Source organism: Peromyscus eremicus, chromosome 6, assembly GCF_949786415.1.
Source record: "Peromyscus eremicus chromosome 6, PerEre_H2_v1, whole genome shotgun sequence".
Taxonomy (NCBI): domain Eukaryota; kingdom Metazoa; phylum Chordata; class Mammalia; order Rodentia; family Cricetidae; genus Peromyscus; species Peromyscus eremicus.
The window spans coordinates 29,086,370-29,104,853 of NC_081421.1; the positions used below are offsets into that span (position 1 = coordinate 29,086,370).

Sequence of the window (18,484 nt, forward strand, 5' to 3'; positions counted from 1 at the left end):
TGTCACTTGTTAAGAGGTCATGGGTCTCTCTTGAGCAGGAGCCTTCTTGAAACGCACCATCTTTCAATTTCCTGATGAAGTGATGGATAAAGCAGGCGTCATGGAACCGGGACCATACCAAACCCCGCAAAGTACAAACAAACACACAAAAAGCAGCTCCCAGCAGCCTGAGCTACTGACAGCAAGCTACTACTGCTCTGGGCAGTCATTTGTTTCTTTATTATTTGCTGCTGTTCGGTAATTAGGTATTCAAGCTGGAATCCAGAACAAACATAAAATCTGTTTTTACATCACACTGTAAAAAGTTATCATTGGTGAAGTGGCATAATTTCTCACTGTGATAGACTGTGTTTGCTCTGGGAACACCATGTAAGAACAGAGAAGCAGTATATATTGCTAGGCACACACAGCACACCTCAGGTATCAATGTACTCTGTACCGTTTTTAATACTTCTATGTAATAATTCTCTAGATTTAACCAGTGCAAGCAAGCACATTCACTCCATATGAAAATTAAACCTCAGGTTTTAGTATCCTACAGTCTAAACCACAAAAACTCGTCTGATGGAAAACAAATTATGTTGCCTGTGATTTACGAAAAATGTAAAGAAAACACATCATTGTCATACACATACACATTTACTAAAGATCTGCTATCAAAAATTTTGTAATTCCTTTGGGGGCACATATTTATAACATTCACCCTGATATGCACATAAACTGAATATTTCTAATAAACTTCTGTTACATGGAGGCAAAAAACATGGGCGAAGCAGGCTCTGTACTGAATTGCCAGGGTCCACTATGCTGAATGGATCTCAAGACCACAGTGTTGCAGCAAGAAAACGTATGCAAGAGTGTCAGACATTCTGCTACACTGGAATAATCTGTGAAATTCCCTCATTAAATATTGGCACTACTTATTCAGATTAAAGCATTTGGGACTGACCTGGGCTACAATGCACTACGTTGTAAATTTTGTATATTGTGGCTACAGCTGGATCGTGTGATATGACTGGCAGTGACAAGTTGTGACCAGGGGGGCACAAGAAGGTCCCAGAGTAGGGCAGGCAAGAGGCAAGTAAGAAGTATAATTTAAGAGTTGACACAAATTGCTATGCAGGATCTTGGCAATTTAAACACACAATAATCTTTTCTGATGATACACAATTACTCACTTTACTGGTATCTGCCTGATGGTTAAGCATGAGGTTAAAACCAAGGCCCTTAGTTTCAGTCTAACCTCTTGCCGATATCCCTACCTTCTGCCCCAAGAACACTGTACAAAACAGAAAGTGGGACAAAGCCTACATGGCAGTTTTGCAGCCTGCGTGTTGAAAGGAAGGAGCATCCTTCCCACAACTAAGGAACCTTTCCAGGAGCTAGAATCCCACCACCTTGATACTCTGAGTAGGCTCTGAGCTTTCTGCCTTCCCTGGGACCCATTCCCAAAGGAGGTTGAACATGTCCTCACCCAGAGGATGACAGACACTTCTACGTTCCACTCAGAAAACAAGCAAGGGCACAATCAGCATGATGGTTGCCTCCAAGATAGGACAAGCAAGTCACTGTTTCCTGATCTTTTTATAGAGAGAAGGGATAAGTGGATGCCTGAATCATAAACAGAGTAAGGCTAATAAAAGCAGTAAATAAAAATGATTATTTTGTCTAAAAAGTTATCACCCTGATTTTGACCAAATCATGAGTAAATTCTAATGCTACTTTCCAAAGTCTGAGCCATAGCAGAAAAAAGAATCAAATTCCCCAGCCCCCATTTTGGCAAGCCTTCAGTTCTCCCCAAGGTTGCTGCAGGATCATGGCTCTAAGAATTAATAGTGTTCAAAGACCCTTGTTTGCATGAGGACACATATGTTTTTACTATAATGCTGTTACAATCTAAACATTACAAAAAGGGAATTGAAGCTCAAGGAAATTGTGTGCTCATGACCTGGGAGTCTCGGCTTCTGTGTGTAATAACATCTTAAATATACTCACATTTGTTTCTACATGTTTATCCTTATACATGTGTTACAGTCTGGTTGGATATCTCTAGCCTTGCTGTCCTTAGGTAATTGCCCCCACTCTGTCAAAGGCATCCCTGTTGCATCATTCACTGCTCTGATGTTTAGAGCAAGTTTAAGATGAACTGTTAAAGACTTGGGTTGCATAAATTTTTCCTGGGGAGGCATGAACAAATGTTCCCACCCCCTTCAGACAGAGCAGCAACGACAAAACAATCCCAGCAAAGTTTATTGGGCTTAATTACAGAGCATGGGTGAAGGGTTGCTCACAGGATCATGGGTGACCCCAAAATATCCATAACACCAAGTCTCACTGCACATAGCTATAGATATGGACTTCCCTCTCTGCTGTCTATATAATCTAGCATCCCATAAGGCCATGAGGCCATGGTCACCGAGGGCGGAATTGCATAGAATAGGCTGGGAGGTTTATGAGGGAGCAGCTGGAATCTTTGGTGAGGGACCAATGACCTCCTTTTCTTCTTCTGTAAGGGAATATCAACAGTCAACAGGCCTGGCCTCAAAGATCTCTTTGAAATTGTTACAGTCTTTCTGATGAATGACAGCTGCCATGCTTGAAAGTTGGCACTCCTTAACAACTTGCTGTCTTGCTTACCACCCAAACAGGGCAGGTGCAAAGATAATAGAAACAAGAAAAATTATTCTTCAAAATGAGGAAGAGAAAATGTGATCCTGTCCCAGCACTGAACTAAAGAAAAGTAAGGTTGACAAGAGCTGCGGGCCTCCCACTGGCACCTGGGCAGGTAAAACTTGAGAGATGGAACTGGAGAAGAAAATGGTGCATCATAGAGAAAGGGAGAAAGATGTGCCTATGATAAAAAATTAAGTTCCGTTTACCATCTCATCTGTCCCTTAAGGAGCACCAGGGGAAGGAATAATTTCAAAAATGCTTCTTTTGTGCTTACACATCAATTTTGATTTATGATAGGTACTTGTATTTCAAATATTACATTTTCTATAACTAGGAAAGATGAGGAAAATAAACTGTCTAAACTAAATTTGAGCTAGATCCTATTTTGACTTTTCAAATAGAGAATAATTTCAGCAAGAGTAAAGGTCTTTGTCAAGAGGGGAAAAAAATTAGACACTATATTTAGCTCATCAGGTCCAGGACCAGGGTAATTCAAAAGGATAGCCATCTAAAATTTGGCTTAGGATTCATCCTTTAAGATATGCTTACTGAAAGGAAAGACATAAACAAGAAAATTGTGCTGTGGAGTGAGAATTTTGATATGAGCCCACATGCATGTGTACATTTACAAATGCACATACACATATAGATGCACACATACTTGCAGATGAACACACACTCACAAATGCACACATACATACAGATGCACACACACAGATGCACACTCACACAGATGCACACACATATAGATGCACACACGCTTGCTTTGGGATGTTCTTTATGTTAAATGTGTTGCTCTGATTGGTTAATAAATAAAACACTGATTGGCCAGTAGCCAGGCAGGAAGTATAGGCGGGACAAGGAGAGAGGAGAATTCTGGGAGGAGGAAGGCTGAGACAGAGACACTGCCAGCTGCCACAATGAGAAACAGATGTTAAGATACTGGTAAGCCATGAGCCATATAGCACCTTATAGATTAATAGAAATGGGTTGATTTAAGATATAAGAACAGTTAGCAAGAAGCCTGCCACAGTCATACAGTTTATAAATAATATAAGTCTCTGTGTGTTTACTTGGTTGGATCTGAGTGGCTTCGGGACTGGCAGTTGAGAGAGATTTGTCCTGACTGTGGGCCAGGCGGGAGCAGGAAGACTCCAGCTACACACACTCACAGATGAACACACAGAGATGCACACTCACACAGGTGCCCACACACATACAGATGCACACAAACATATACACACACTCACAGATGCACACACTCAAACAGCATTAGCTCAGAAAGTTGAAGACAGGAGAAGACATTTGCCTTCCCACAGCTTGTGAAGGGAGAAGTGCCTCTCACCTTTTCCCTGCAGCCTTAGCTCCCAAATGACAGAGTTGCTATTGATCAGGATCCTCTGTCTAGTGCTAAAAATCTAAGGAATTACTTGGGGTAGTTGAAGGATTCTGCTTGGGTGAAGGGGAGGGAGTTGGCTTGAGATCATTATCCATTCCAAAACTGTCAACTCGACAGACTTCGGGCCAGCATGTGTGCCTTTGAAACTGAACATCTAAAGCCTTCAGGCAAACAAGGAGTGTGTAACTAGGCTCCTCCCAGGCAGGTGGGTCCATTCTCTTTGCATATGTACTGTAAGTACTCTTCCTTTCTGTCTTCTGTTCTCTGCTCCTCCATCATCAGCCATTGATACTGTGGCTTCCTTTCCTGCTGGGAACAGCTGTAACTGCACAATTTGACTCCTGAAGATACTAATGAGCATTCCTTTGCCACTTCGTGATTTTATTTTGACTTCTTTCTGCAAACCAAGAACAGGCTGCTTTCTGCTTCTGGGAGAGAAACCCAAGCATGTCCTCATTCACCTTACTTAGAGCTCTTGTGACATGTCTGCTTTTTGGAGGGGGGTGGACGAATTCACAAAGGCAATCAGCAGGAAATCAACCCACTTCCTGAACTCCCAAGTATATAATACATCTGTCTATTTAACTGTGGACTCTCTAGGCTCATAAGATCTCTAGTTAAAAGGCTGCATTTTCAGAATTTCTACTTTCTGGGATGCTAACTTTCCCTCCTAGCTCACATCAATGCTGACCAAAACTCAACCCCATGCATATTTCCTCTCACACATAATTGTTCATGAATTTATAAACTAAACAAATAAAAACAATACTGCTCATGCTGGAGAGGTGGTCTGGGGGCTAAGAGCACTTGTTGCTCTTGCAAGAACTTGAGTTTGGTTCTCACAACACACATTAGACAATGAAAAATAGCTTGTAACTCTAGCTGCAGGGATCTTCTGGCTTCTGTGGGCACCTGCATTCATGTGCCTATACTTACACAGGTACACAGATTTAAAAATAAAAAACAAATCTAGAAAACTCTGTTTCTTCCTGTAGCTATTCTCTCATTCTCTCATTCTCTCAGACCTCTTTTCCCATATCATGTTTTATGTCTTGAGAAACTTCTTGTGTATTTTCTCTTCTGTCTGATGTTGGTTTCTGTAATTTTCTGAAAATGTTTTCTTCATGTTATGAAAGGTCTCCTCAGTTTGAGTCCAGTCCTCTCCTTGTAATTTGTTTTGAGTGATGTCTGGAATAAAAGAACATTCCTGACTTGATGCTAGCTTCTCCACAGGCCTCAAATACTGTCTATTTGTCTTCATCTTTCCTATCTATCGTGCTTATGAATTGCCTATGCTATTCTTTCTTTCCAGACTAATTGTCTTAAAATGTGTTTACAACGTATTATGCTCTTGCTCTGGTGGTATCAATAGTTTATCCTCTATCATCACATTGACTCTAAACTGCTCTGTTTGCTTTACATGGCCCTTCATTGGTGTGTGCACAACAGTTATTTGTTGATAACCAAATCTAATCAAGATTAATCTGTTTGCTTATACCTTGCAGCCAAAACCCAAGGGGGGGAAAATGAAATATACAGGGTATAAAAACAGAAGTGAAACTCTTCATTCTATTCAGCTTTTTGTGTTGGTTAGATGTTGCTGTTATTGTTGCTGTTGTTGTTTTGACAACTTGGTATAATCTAGGGTCACCTGGGAAGAAAGAACCTCAAATAAGAAAACAACTCCATCAAATTGGCCTTATGGGGCATTTTATTGACTAATGATAGATATGGAAAGACACAGCCCACTGTGGGTGGTACCAGCCCTAGGCAAATGATGCTGAGTTATATAAAAAGTCAACAGCAAGCTGGAAAAAGCAAGCCAGTAAGTAGCACTTCTCCATGGCCTCTGCTTCATTCAATGTCTGCCCGTTGGTTCCTGCCTTGAGTTCCTGTCCTCATTTCTTTTCATGAGTGACTGTAAAACCTATAAATCAAATAAATCCTCCCTTCCCAAAGTTGTTTTTTGTCAGTGTCTAGTATTCATTTTTAATCTTAAATATCAGACTACCATTAGAATCTCAATGCCTGTAAGAGAAAATGCATTACCTAAAGTGGAAACAAACTTTCATGAGAGCAGAGAAATTCATAATACCATTCTGTGAATGGTATTTAATTACAGTTTTCCCCACTTATTTTATTTTGAGAGTACACTGATGGTCCCTACTCAGAGTAACTGGTTACTAAGTATGAAACTACACACAGATTAAGAGTCTATGGTTGTTAGCCAGGCGGTGGTGGCGCACGCCTTTAATCCCAGCACTCGGGAGGCAGAGGCAGGCGGATCTCTGTGAGTTCAAGGCCAGCCTGGGCTACCAAGTGAGTTCCAGGAAAGGCGCAAAGCTACACAGAGAAACTCTGTCTCGAAAAACCAAAAAAAAAAAAAAAAAAAAGAGTCTATGGCTGTCATGAATGATATAGGGAAATAGTAGCTGTTATAAACTCAATTTATTTGTTAATACTTCATTAATTTTATGTTAATATTACTTCATTGGGGTCTAACCTGCAGAGAATATCAATACCACTATGATTCAGGTGTCAAAAATCTCCCTAAAACAAAATAAATACAAATCTTTCATGAAAGTGGATCTTCAGTCTGATAGACAATAGATAGTATGAAAGGAAGAGATTAAAGTTCCATCAGTGTAACTCGAAAAGCAGATGCACAGGGAGATGGCACTCTTCACAGCTGAAATCGTCTAATTAGTCTTGGGGGTGTTTAAATCTGTTCAAAGCATTGGTTCTCAACCTGTGGATCTCAACCTCTTTTAGTGTGGGGGGGTCACATATCAGATACCCTGGATACCAGATATTTACATCATGTTTCATAACAGTAGCAACATTACAGTTATGAAGTAACAATTAAATAAATTTATGGTTGGGTGTCACCACAACATGGGGAACTAGGTTAAAGGGTCCCCAAATTAGGAAGGTTGAGAACCACTGGTCCAAAGTAAAGAAATTCCACACCCAACTGTGGAAACACTAAACTTCCCAATAGTTGATTTAAAGTAATCATATTTGTGCCGTGGAAGCCTGTTAAGATGTCTCCTGAAGGTTTCCACAGAGCCCAGAAGTAGAATGTATACACTATAGAAAGGATCAGAACCAGGAAAGGTATGTACTGTTTTCACAGTGTACAAGTCACCCAGTTGAGTGAAAAGATATAGCACATTCTGATCCAAGTTATCTGGCCAATGACTTCCATTTCAGAGCAGAAGACTCCTAAAACATCATTTAATTTCACAAACAGCATGTGTTCACCAGTCTTGTTAGCTGTAGAATAGCAACTCGAGCTTAGCAGCTCAGGAACTCTGTCTATAGCAACAATGGAGGCAATGTCAAGTCCCCTGAGTCTCACATGTCAAAGGTGCCCATGAACATAAGTGTAAACTCCCCAAACACATTCCACTGGGGAAACGATTCCTGTTAGGCCTCAGAAGCCAGTAGATGTTCAAACACTTGGTCTCCAGCCTCTCACAAGCAGGCTCATTGCCTTTCCAATGCAGTACCTCCATCTGGTTCTAATGTACACACACATGCCTAGTTGAATTAGTTTCCCCTGGGGAATTTCATTTTAACTCAAGAGCTTGAGATTTTCAATGGCATGCCTATGATCAGTTACAAATTTCTGAAAGTCTTATAATTGTTCTCTTATTTTTTTTTTAATGTGAGCTGGATGTTTACTTTCTGATCACCTTGAAACCTCCTAGCATTTCAGAGTAATGTTTAAAACATGGTATTATTAAGGACTCTGAGATTACAGCTGTAAAAACAGACATATGTCATTATAATCAGTGAGAATGTCCCTTAACTGGGATTTCAGTGTGTTAAAGGAAGTCATGCAGTGATTTCAGAGTAAGAACCAAGAAATGAGAAGAAAAAGGAGGAGGGGATGAATCAAGCTAAGAAAAGCATGTTTCTTTTCCTGACAACTCATTTGAAAATATGAAGGTGAATCAGTGTTTGAATACCAGTCTCTTTCATCAGAAATGGGGTGTCGTCCCTGCATTGGCTTGCACAACTCCTTTACAAGTAACATCTATTAAGGTACTTACTCTTTCTGGCCTGAAATGGTTATTATCCCATTTACTTTAGTGTAGGCTCTTCAGGTGCCAGACCATGCAGCATACATCTGCTCAGACATGCCTGCACACAGCATATATTCAATACTTATACTTGAAAAAAATGATAAAGACTAAGGAAAGTGTAGAAAATATTTTTCTTTTAATGAGACTCAAATGCAGAATTGGGGACAGAAAGCTTATCTCATTGTATTGTATTAATAGAAGTTTGTATTAATAGAGTATTAATTGTATTAATAGTATTAATTGTATTAATAGAGTATTGTATTAATAGAAGCATATGTCTAAGGTACATTAGTACACTTGTGAATAGAAAGAGCAAGAAAATTCTCCAACACTCCTTTAGGGCAACAGTCTCCTTCAGGATAATGTGAGAGTCCAGCTGCATGATCACCTTCAGACAAGGGACTCCTTGAGTTGCAATGGAAAAAATCTAGTGCAGAAGATGCTATTAATGTCTTGACAAGTAAAAATGATGAGACCCACCTCACCCAAGTCCTTCCCGAAAATGGAGCTCAGGAAATTCCAAACTGTCAAGAGGGAAGGCATTCCAAAAAGAGATTGGCAAACTGAAAGAGTAAAATTTGGATCCTGTTAGAGCTGTGCTCTACCATATCACAATGCCTCTCTCACCTCATCCCCCACCTAATGCCTCTCTCACCTCATCCCCCACCTAATGCCTCTCTCACCTCATCCCCCACCTAATGCCTCTCTCACCTCATACCCCACCTAATGCCTTTATCACCTCATATGCCACTTAATGCATCTTTCACCTCATAACCCACCCAATGGCTTCATCACCTCATACCCCACCCAATGCACCTCTCACCTCATACCCCACCCAATGGCTCTATCATCTCATACCCCACCAATACCTCTAGCTATACCCCACCCCCATTTGAGTTTGTCGATTTTCACTATTCCATTAGCTTGTATAAGGAATTGTTCTGTCTCAATGTCTTTAAACAAGCTCCATTCATTTCTTCCTCCTTTATTCTATTACCATTGGGTAGCTGTCTTTCCTTTCAATGGAAAAGCCTCAAATTCCATGCCAAGTTTTGCTTTTCCACCCACTGGAATGGTAAAACCAGAAATTAGAGTCAGTGCCTTCATCAGCTGTGCACTCTTGCTAGGTAACCTTACCCACCTTTTGATTTCAACAAGAATGTTTTATGCACCATATCTGTATCTGTAGCCAGTATGTTCATATTTAAGAGGCATCTCTAAATTCCCCTGTGCACCCTGTAGGTTTCACTGAGCTGAACACATGTTAATAGCCAAAAGGGCATATGAAGGTGCTGGAGAGATAGCTCAGTTGTTCAAGTTGGCCATGCCCTGCAAGCAGGAGGACCTGGGGTTCAATCCCAACAACTCCCATTAAAAGGCCATTGTAGTGGCACACATTTGTAATCCTAGTGTTGGGGAGGCAGAGGCAGGTAGATACCTGGGGATCACTGTATACAGCCCATCATACTTAGTGAGTTCCAAGTCAGGGAGAGACTATGTCTCAAAAAATAATTTCTAAAAATAGGTGAGCAGCACTTGAGGAGAATCTCTAAAAGTTGTCTCTCACCCTTACACATATGTACACCTACACAACATGGGCATCTTCACACACATGAGATATAAATGCACACACAATGAGATATAAATGCCATGCAAAGAGACACTACTGAAAGGTGATCAATAACCCAATGAGATCCATGAATGTCTACACCCTTCATCACAAAAAGAAGAAAAATGAGGGAATGGAGCAATTTTGCGTGGTAGTAATGACTTTCAGAGGAACTGAATGGATTCAAAGAACATAGCTTGTGGCAAAATCTGTCCCAGTTTGGTAATATTTCTCAGTTTTCCCTCCTGAGATATGAACTTAATCTTTCCAGATTAATGGAATCTAAGGGCAAGGGGCAGTAGATTCATAGGTAGCCACATTCTATTTTTATGGATCAGGTCTTAGATTAAATCAAGGCACTTCAGAGCAAAACCCATCCTTTTACTTGGGGCAGGAGGAAAAGCAGAGAAGAGAGATCCATCACAAGGCAGTGTGGAGGGCCTTCCTCACCCAGAAAAGGTACCCTTTTCTGAACACTGACCATATCTCAGCTCCTGATAGGCATTCCCATCAGGACTGGTAGATGTTTCTAGGCATGAAACAATGCCAGTTGAGAACCTTTTGTGACTCAAGCAGGATTATTTCCTCAGATGCGGGGCTATAAATTTCCTATGAGTTATCATGATGTCGTAGTCATCTGTGCTCCTCAGACTTGCAAGGACACACACTTTCTCATACATCAGCACCCCACCTCACACACATACACATTGAACCACTTGTCATTTTGTAAGAGCTAACTAAAGGCAGATCAAATCCATATCTCCTCCCCACTAATGGCCCCTGCAAAGCACACACACACACACACACACACACACACACACACACACACACACACATATATATACAGAATATTTTTCTGTATTGTGATTAAAATTTTAAGATAAAAGCCAATTGCTAAATTTAGAAATCAGAAGAAAATATATTTCACAAAATTAATTAATAGAGTGTTGTCCCTGAATGGTATTGGCATAAAAAACAGACAGGGTGATCAATAGAATCAAATCCAAGATCAAACATAAATTCACACACCTATGGACACCTGATGTTTTATAAAGAAGTCAGAATTATACAATGTAAAAAAGAAAGCTTTTGGGTAATCATTTTGTGCATTGTGTGAAGATATGCTTCTGTCCTTCCTCAGCTGTCTAAGGTACTTTCTGATTGGTGTGGTAATATTTTATTTGTGTTTAATAATAAAATAATAATAAAGCTTTCCTGGAGACCGGGAAAAGGCCAGCCATTTTAAGTAAATAAGAAGTCAGTAAACACACCCTTAATCCAATCACTTATCAGGCAGGGTCTCTGTGTGTTCAAGGCCATACTAGGGGACAGAGCCAAGTGTGGTGACACATGCCTTTAATCCAAGTACCAACCATAGAGACCTGGAGGTCTGTACAGACAGACACTGACAAGGAAGTGAGGTAGCTGGGCTAAGATAGCCAATGAGAGGGCATAACAGCAAGGCAATAAAGGCGTGGGTAAGACAGGAACTAGCTCGCATTTGGAAGCTGCAGAGTTGGTACGGTAAGGTTGGCTGGTGGCTTTCCCTATTTCCCTGATCTCTTTAAAGCTTTCACCCCTATATTTGGCTCCGTGTTTTTTGTTTAATAAGACCATTTAGAAATTCATCTGCAGATTGGTTTAATAAAGAGCTGAGAGGCCAACAGCTAGGCAGGAGAGGATAGGCAAGACTTCTGGGGAGAGATAGGAACTCTGGGAAAGAATCTGAGGTACGGGAGATTCGCCACCCAGATGCAGAGGAAGTTGAATATGCAAAACTGAGGGGAGGTAACAAGCCACGTGGCAAAATGTAGATTAATATAAATGGGTTAATTTAAGTTTGGAGAGCTAGTTGGAAACAAGTGTAAGCTAAGGCTAAGCTTTCATGTTTAATAAAAAGTCTCCATGCATTATTCAGGAGTTAGGAGTCCAAAGAAAGACCTGCTATGGAAAGCACCTTCAAAAAATGGTGCTGGTTTAACTGGATGTCTAACCAGATACACTGGACCTGATAGAAGAGAAAGTGAGAAATAGCCTTGAACACATTGGCACAGGAGACATCTTCCTGAACAGAACACCAATGATGCAGACACTAGGATTAACAATTAATAAATGGGACTGCATGAAGCTGAAAAGTTTCTGTAAGGCAAATGACACCATCAAGAGGATAAAACAGCAATGTGCAGAACGGGAAAAATCATCACACATCTGACAGAGGGCTAATTTCTAAAATATATAAATAACTCAAGAAACTGGACATCAAAAAACCAAATAATCCAATATGGGGTACACATATAAACAGAGACATACCAACAGAGGAATCTCAAATGGCTGAAAAACACTTAAAGAAATGTTTAACATCCTTAATCATCAGACAAATACAAATCAAAGAGATTCTATCTTACACATGTCTGAATGACTGAGATCAAAAACACAAATGACAGCTCATGGTGTGAAGATGTGGAATGAGGGGAACACTCATCCATTTCTGGTAGGAGTGTAAACTTATACAGCCACTTTGGAAATAAACATAAACACTTCTCAGAAAATTAGGAGTTGACCTAACTCAAGACCTAGCTATATCACTCCTGGGCATATAACCCAAAGAATGCTCAATCATACCACAAGGACACTTGCTCAACTATGCTCATAGCAGCTTTATTTGTAACAGCCAGAACCTGGAATGAACCTAGATGCCCATCAACTGAAGAATGGATAAAGAAAATGTGGTATATTTACACAATGGAATGTTACTCATCTATTAAAAACAATGACATAGTGAAATTTGCAGGCAAATAGACAGAACTAGAAAAGATCATCTTGAGTGAAGAAACCAGATCCAGAAAGACAAATATGATATGTACTCATTTATAAATGGATATTAGCCATAAACTGAAGAATAACAATGTTACAATCCACAAACACAAAGAATAGACATCATAGGTGTGTGTGTGGTGGGGGTGGGTGGGTAGGGGATAAACAGGGGAATAAGCATGGGAACATGAGGGATCAGGTGGTGAAGAATGGATAGAATGTACTGGGAAAAACAACTGGAATCAGGGGCATCTCTGGAATGAGCTAGAAACCTAGTGTAATGGAAATCTCCCAGGAATCTATGAGGGTGACCCTAGCTAATACTTCTAGCAATGGAGGATACAGAGCTTGGATCAGCCATCTCCTGTAACCATGCAAGACCTCCAGTGGAGGGACTAGGACCCCAATCCAGCTTCATAACCTTTGACATACAATTTGCCCTGCCTACAAGATATGCTTCAGTAAAGGTGGCATAGAAATTATGGGAATGACCAACCAATGACTGATTCAGCGTGAGACCCATACCATGAGCGGGAGCGGTGACAGCCTAGAGACCTAGGGTAGAGATAAACATGACCACCAAAAAAAAAAAAAAAAAGTCAATAAAATGATTTCTAATGATATTCTGCTATACTCATAGATTGTTGCCTAGCCCAATTGCTAGGCAATTAGAGAGGCTTCAACCAGCAACAGATGGAAACAGATGCAGAGACCCATAGCCAAACATTAGGCAGACCTTCAGAAATCCTGTAAGGTGGAGGAGGATCGCGAGAGCCAGAGGAGCCAAAGACACCACAAGAAAACCACAGAATCAAATAACCTGGGCTCATAGGGGCTCACAGAGACTGAACCACCAACCAGAGAGTTTGCCTGGGACTGACCTAGGCCCTCTGCAACATGTTACATTGTGTAGCATGGTCTTCTTTGGGTCTCCCAACAGTGGGAGCAGGGGCTGTCTCTGACTCTGCTACATGCTTTTGGGAGCCTTTCATCTCCTCCTACTGGGTTGCCCTTTTCAGGCTCAGCGGAGAGGAGGTGCCTAATCTTTCTGCAATTTAATATGCTATGTCTGGCTGATACACATGGGAGGCCTGCCCTTTTTTGGAGAGAAAGGAGGAAGAGTGGATAAGGTAGGGGAGTGGGGGACTGGGAGGAGAGGAGGCAGGGAGGGGAAACTGATTAGGCTGGGAAACAATAATTAATTAATTTAAATAAATTTTAAAAAGAGAGTGGTTTCCAATTTGCAATATTCAAAGGAAACAGGAACTTTAAAAAGAAGTGTCAGAGCAGCCTGAAAACAACAGTGAAAGATCAGAGCAGCCTGAAAACAGCAGTGAAAGATCAGAGCAGTCTGTCTCACATCGCCACAGCTACACTTGACGGACAAGGGCCGTAGGCACAACCGTCTGGAGGATTTTCCCAGCGATGGATACACAGTCTGCTGGCAGTCTATGGAATTATGACCACACCCTCCTAGTGGAATCCCTGAATGTGATGTGTGTTGCATACATTCACTTAGACCTCCAAGTCTTTAGGGTTGAACTGAGACAGTATTCACTGCAACACAGCTCAGCAGCTGTAGAGGACAACTGATTATGAAGTTAATCCCAAGGATCAGCAAATAATATACATTATTTTATATAAATAATTGGTGAATTCATGCAGTGCATACAATAGTGCCTCCACATTTAGAAGCTATTATTTGACATTGGGCATCTCCCTTTATTGCTTCATCCTTGTTTTTTGAATTAGGGCCTATTTCTGATTCTAGAGATTAATAATTTCAATGAGCTAGCTACTCAGCAAGCTCTGGAGTTCATGTAGATGCCTCTGACTTCCTGGTGTAGGAATTACAGGTATAGGTCAGCACATATGGCTTTTTTAGGGATGCTGGGAACCTAATCTCAGGTTCTTATGCTTGCACAATACACACCTTGCCCCCTGAGCTCCCTCCCTAATCCTTCAACATAACAGTGGGATTCTTAAACATCTTATCCAAGCAGGCATCAAATGTCTGGGTTCACAATGACTTGCCTCTTTTGTCCCTGCTTCCCAAGTAGCTTAAGCTACCACTGTACCTAGCTGAGAATCAATATTAAAGTCATTTTATGTCATAATGAAAATGTTCTCAATTGCTGGAGAACACAAAACTATTTAAATTAGAACAGAATTTTCTAATGAATAAATTTTAAAAATAAAATATTCTAAAATACTTTGTGTTCAAAACATGATACATTATTTCCCTTTAAAAGCTTTATAATGATTCTTCCCTAATATTTCTCATGCTTATTTTTTTGTCTCATTCCCCCTCCATCTGTACTTTCCAAAATAAACCATGTTACCTTTCTTACTCACTTTCAAAACTTTCATTTCTCTTTCTTTGAATTCTTAAATTAGTAAATTTTTATATTCTAGACAATAGGTCATAAAGCTCAGAAGAGTCAAGAAGTGGTAAATAATGGTCTTCTCATTATAGACTTATCATCTGTTAGAGAAAACACAACACAAAATGACCATAAAATATAGCTAACTTAAGGGCCAGCCTCCAGTCACCACCAAGGTATGCAAAGAAAAAAAAATCCACAGATGCAGCAAGGCTTAGGAAAAATTCCTATCTACCTGAGGGCTAGACCTTTTCTATATGAGGGAAGAAATAAGGAAACACACGCTTTCTGATGGTAACTTTCTCTTTTACTACATCTTAAAAAATCTTTCTCTGAAAATCTGTCTCCACACAGCTACATCTCTTTATATACAGCTATATATCTCTCTTTACGTACATACGTCTTAGAATCTTTCTGAAAATCTCTCTTGCTCTCTCTTTCCTGCCTAGTTACTCATTCTTTCCTCAGCTCCTTCTGCACACCCACAAAACACTCTAACACACACTCACAGCTAAATCTTTACACAGCTCCTCTACATAGCAGCAGCTCCTTCACACAGCTTTCCCTCTCTCCCTCTCTCTCTTTCTCTCTCTCTCTCACACACTTCTATATTATTCACTCACTCTTTACTCACTCATTCTCTCTCTCACTCACTCTCTCACTTCTTCATGTTCAGCTACATCTCTCTTTCAGCACACACACACACACACACACACACACACACACACACACACACACATTCTCTCACTCCTCCTCCTCTCATAGCCAAACTCTGTAGAATTGTATGCTGCATTTTCAGGGTCTGACCCATTCTCATAACACATGATAAGTCACACAGTTTTTCTCAGGCTAGGGAGGTCACATTGACCTGCCAGTGAGTAACACTTGGCCATGCATGTAGCTCTTCCCAGACAGAGAATGACACTGAAATTCAGGACTTAGTAACAGTAGTTGGTAGAATCTTGAGTGGTTGGGGTACATGCAGAAAGAGAATTACTGCAGAGGGTTATGTCTACCAAAGATGCTTCAGTTCTGACCTTGATTTAGCAATAAACAATTGAACTTATGTTTGTGTATTCTCTGCAGGGGCAGCTAGTCTGTTTTGAATTTGTTCTGAAATCTAAAATTAGCTGTCTTTGTGACTGAGAATACTGTTACTTTGCTATGTCAGCTATGAAAAATATTCTAGTATTATCAGAATTTATACAGCTTAAGCAGGAATCATCTTTCTGACCATCCACAGCTATGTGTTCGCCTAAAGATGGAAATTTTTCTCAAGACAAACACACAAGCAGTGGGAAGAAGACACCCATATCAGTTATTAGGGAAGAAATGCAGTGGCACATGAAAGAAATTACAGACAGAAGCAACTGTTCATTTACAGTCAGTAACTCCATGGCTTTGCCAAATGGGGCTCCCCACTGGAGAATTATTCATCTGATAGGTCAACCTGTTGAAAACTAGTGTCATCTGCTGTATACTCCCATGGCCCTCAGCAATAAAACCAGTTAGTATTTGAAAGTCACATAAAGGAATAAAATAAGGCCAGAAGGGGTTTCAGAGGGAGGGGACATATCTTGGTAAGAGGAGATCACCTCATGATTCTTCCTTTTTTTTGAGACAGGGTTTCTCTGTGTACCCTTAGCTGTCTTGAAACATGCTCTATAGACCAGGCTGGCCTTGAACTTAAAGAGATTCACCTGCCTCTGCCTCACAAGAGCTGGAATTAAAAGTGACCACCACCACCACCACCACCTGGTGCATCTTGTGATTCTTTATAATTATTTTGTTAATTAAATTTATTCATTTACTTTACATCCTGACCACAGTTTCCCCTTCTTCCTCTCTTCCTATCTCCTCCTCCTACCCCCATGTATACCCCAACCCACTCTTCCTCTGTTTCCGTTCAGAAAGGGCCAGGCCTCTCATGGCTGTCAACAAAGAATGGCATATCAAGTTGAGGTAGAAATAAGCCCCTCTCACTGTATTAAGGTTGGGCAAGGCAATCCAGTATGAGGAATAGGTTCCCAAAGGCCAGCCAAAGCATTAGGGACAGTCCTGTTCCCACTGCCAGGAGTCCCACAAGTAGACCAAGCTACACAACTGTCACATATATGTAGAGGGCCTAAGGTGGTCCCTTACAGGCTCTCTGGCTGTCAGTCCAGACTCTATGAGCTCCTATGAGCCCAGTTTAGTTGTTTCTGTGGGTTCCCTTTTAATGTCCTTGACCTCGTAAACTCCTTCCTCCCTCTCTTCAGCAGGATTCCCCAAATTTGGCCCAATGCTTGGCTGTGGGTCTCTGCATTTGTTTCCATCAGTTACTGGATGAAGGCTCTCTGATGACAATTGGGGTGGTCACTAATAACCTGGTACTTACCATAGACAGGATAAACTGTAGCTCAAAGGTTGTGTGGCTGGGCTGGAGTCCCAATCCCTCCACTGGAAATCCCACCCAGTCACAGGAGATGGCAAATTCAGGCTATGCATCTACTGTTGTTAGGAGTCTTTGCTGGGGCTATCCTTGTAGATTCTTGGGAGTTTCCTTTGCATTAGGTTTCTACCTGACCCCGAAATGCCCCTCTTTCCAGGCTTTTCTTTCAGTATTCTCCCCCTCTTTCCACCCTCCAACCCAAACTCTCATGTTCTTATCTCCACCCATCCCAAGTACACCCACAAGAGCTCTTATATTTCCCTTTTACCAGGTGATTCATGTATTTCCCTCCTCGGGCCCTCCTTGTTACCTAGACTCTCTAGGTCTGTGGATTGTAGCCTGTTACTTTACAGCTAATATCTACTTATAAGTGAATACATTCTATGTTTGTCTTTCTGAGTCTGGGTTACCTCATTCAAGACAATTTTTTTCTAGTTTCATCCATTTGCCCTCATATTTCTTGATATTGTTTTTAACAGCTGAGTAATACTCCATTGTGTAAATGTACTACATTTTCATTATCCATTCTTTGGTTGAGGGGCATCTAGGTTGTTTGCAGGTTCTGGCTATTATAAATAAAGCTGCTATGAACATAGTTGAGCAAGTGTGCTTCCAGTATGATTGAGCAACCTTTTGGTATATATCTAAAAGTGATATGGCTAGATCTTGAGGTAGATCAATTTTCAATTTTCTGAGAAATTGCCATATTGATTTTCAATGTGGCTGTATAAGTTTGCACTCCCACCAGCAATGGAGGAATGTTCCCCTTGCTCCACATCCTCTCCAGCATAAGCTGTCATTCATTTATGACAAGAACTTCAAGTCCTTGAAGAAAGAAATTGCAGAAGATATCAGAAGACCGAAAGAACTCCCATGCTTAGCGATCAGTAGGATTAACATAGTAAAAGGGTCTATTTTACCAAAAGCAATCTACAGATTCAATGCAATCCCCACCAAAATTCCTACACAATTCTTACAGACCTCGAAAGAATACTCAACTTCACATGGAAAAACAAAAAACCTAAGATAGCTAAAACAATCCTGTATAATAAAAGAACTTCCAGAAGTCTCACCACCCCTAAT

The 18,484-nt window shown here is 40.7% G+C and overlaps 1 protein-coding gene across 6 annotated transcripts in view; it reads right to left on the reverse strand.

Annotated features, from left to right (window-relative positions):
* LOC131912994 (EGF-like and EMI domain-containing protein 1) overlaps positions 1-18,484 on the reverse strand; it is a 615,403-nt gene that overhangs the window by 204,781 nt on the left and 392,138 nt on the right. For 2 of the 6 annotated variants that reach the window (XR_009379781.1, XR_009379780.1), the window contains exons 2-3: positions 9,161-9,230; positions 8,644-8,726 (exon numbers count right to left, since the gene is read on the reverse strand). The exons of 2 other annotated variants lie outside the window; for them this stretch is intronic. The gene's annotated coding sequence lies outside the window, so the exon portion shown is untranslated. Of the gene's footprint in view, positions 1-3,389; positions 5,724-8,643; positions 8,727-9,160; positions 9,231-18,484 lie in introns of those variants that run through there. 2 more of the 6 variants (XR_009379778.1, XR_009379779.1) reach the window with 2 other exon arrangements.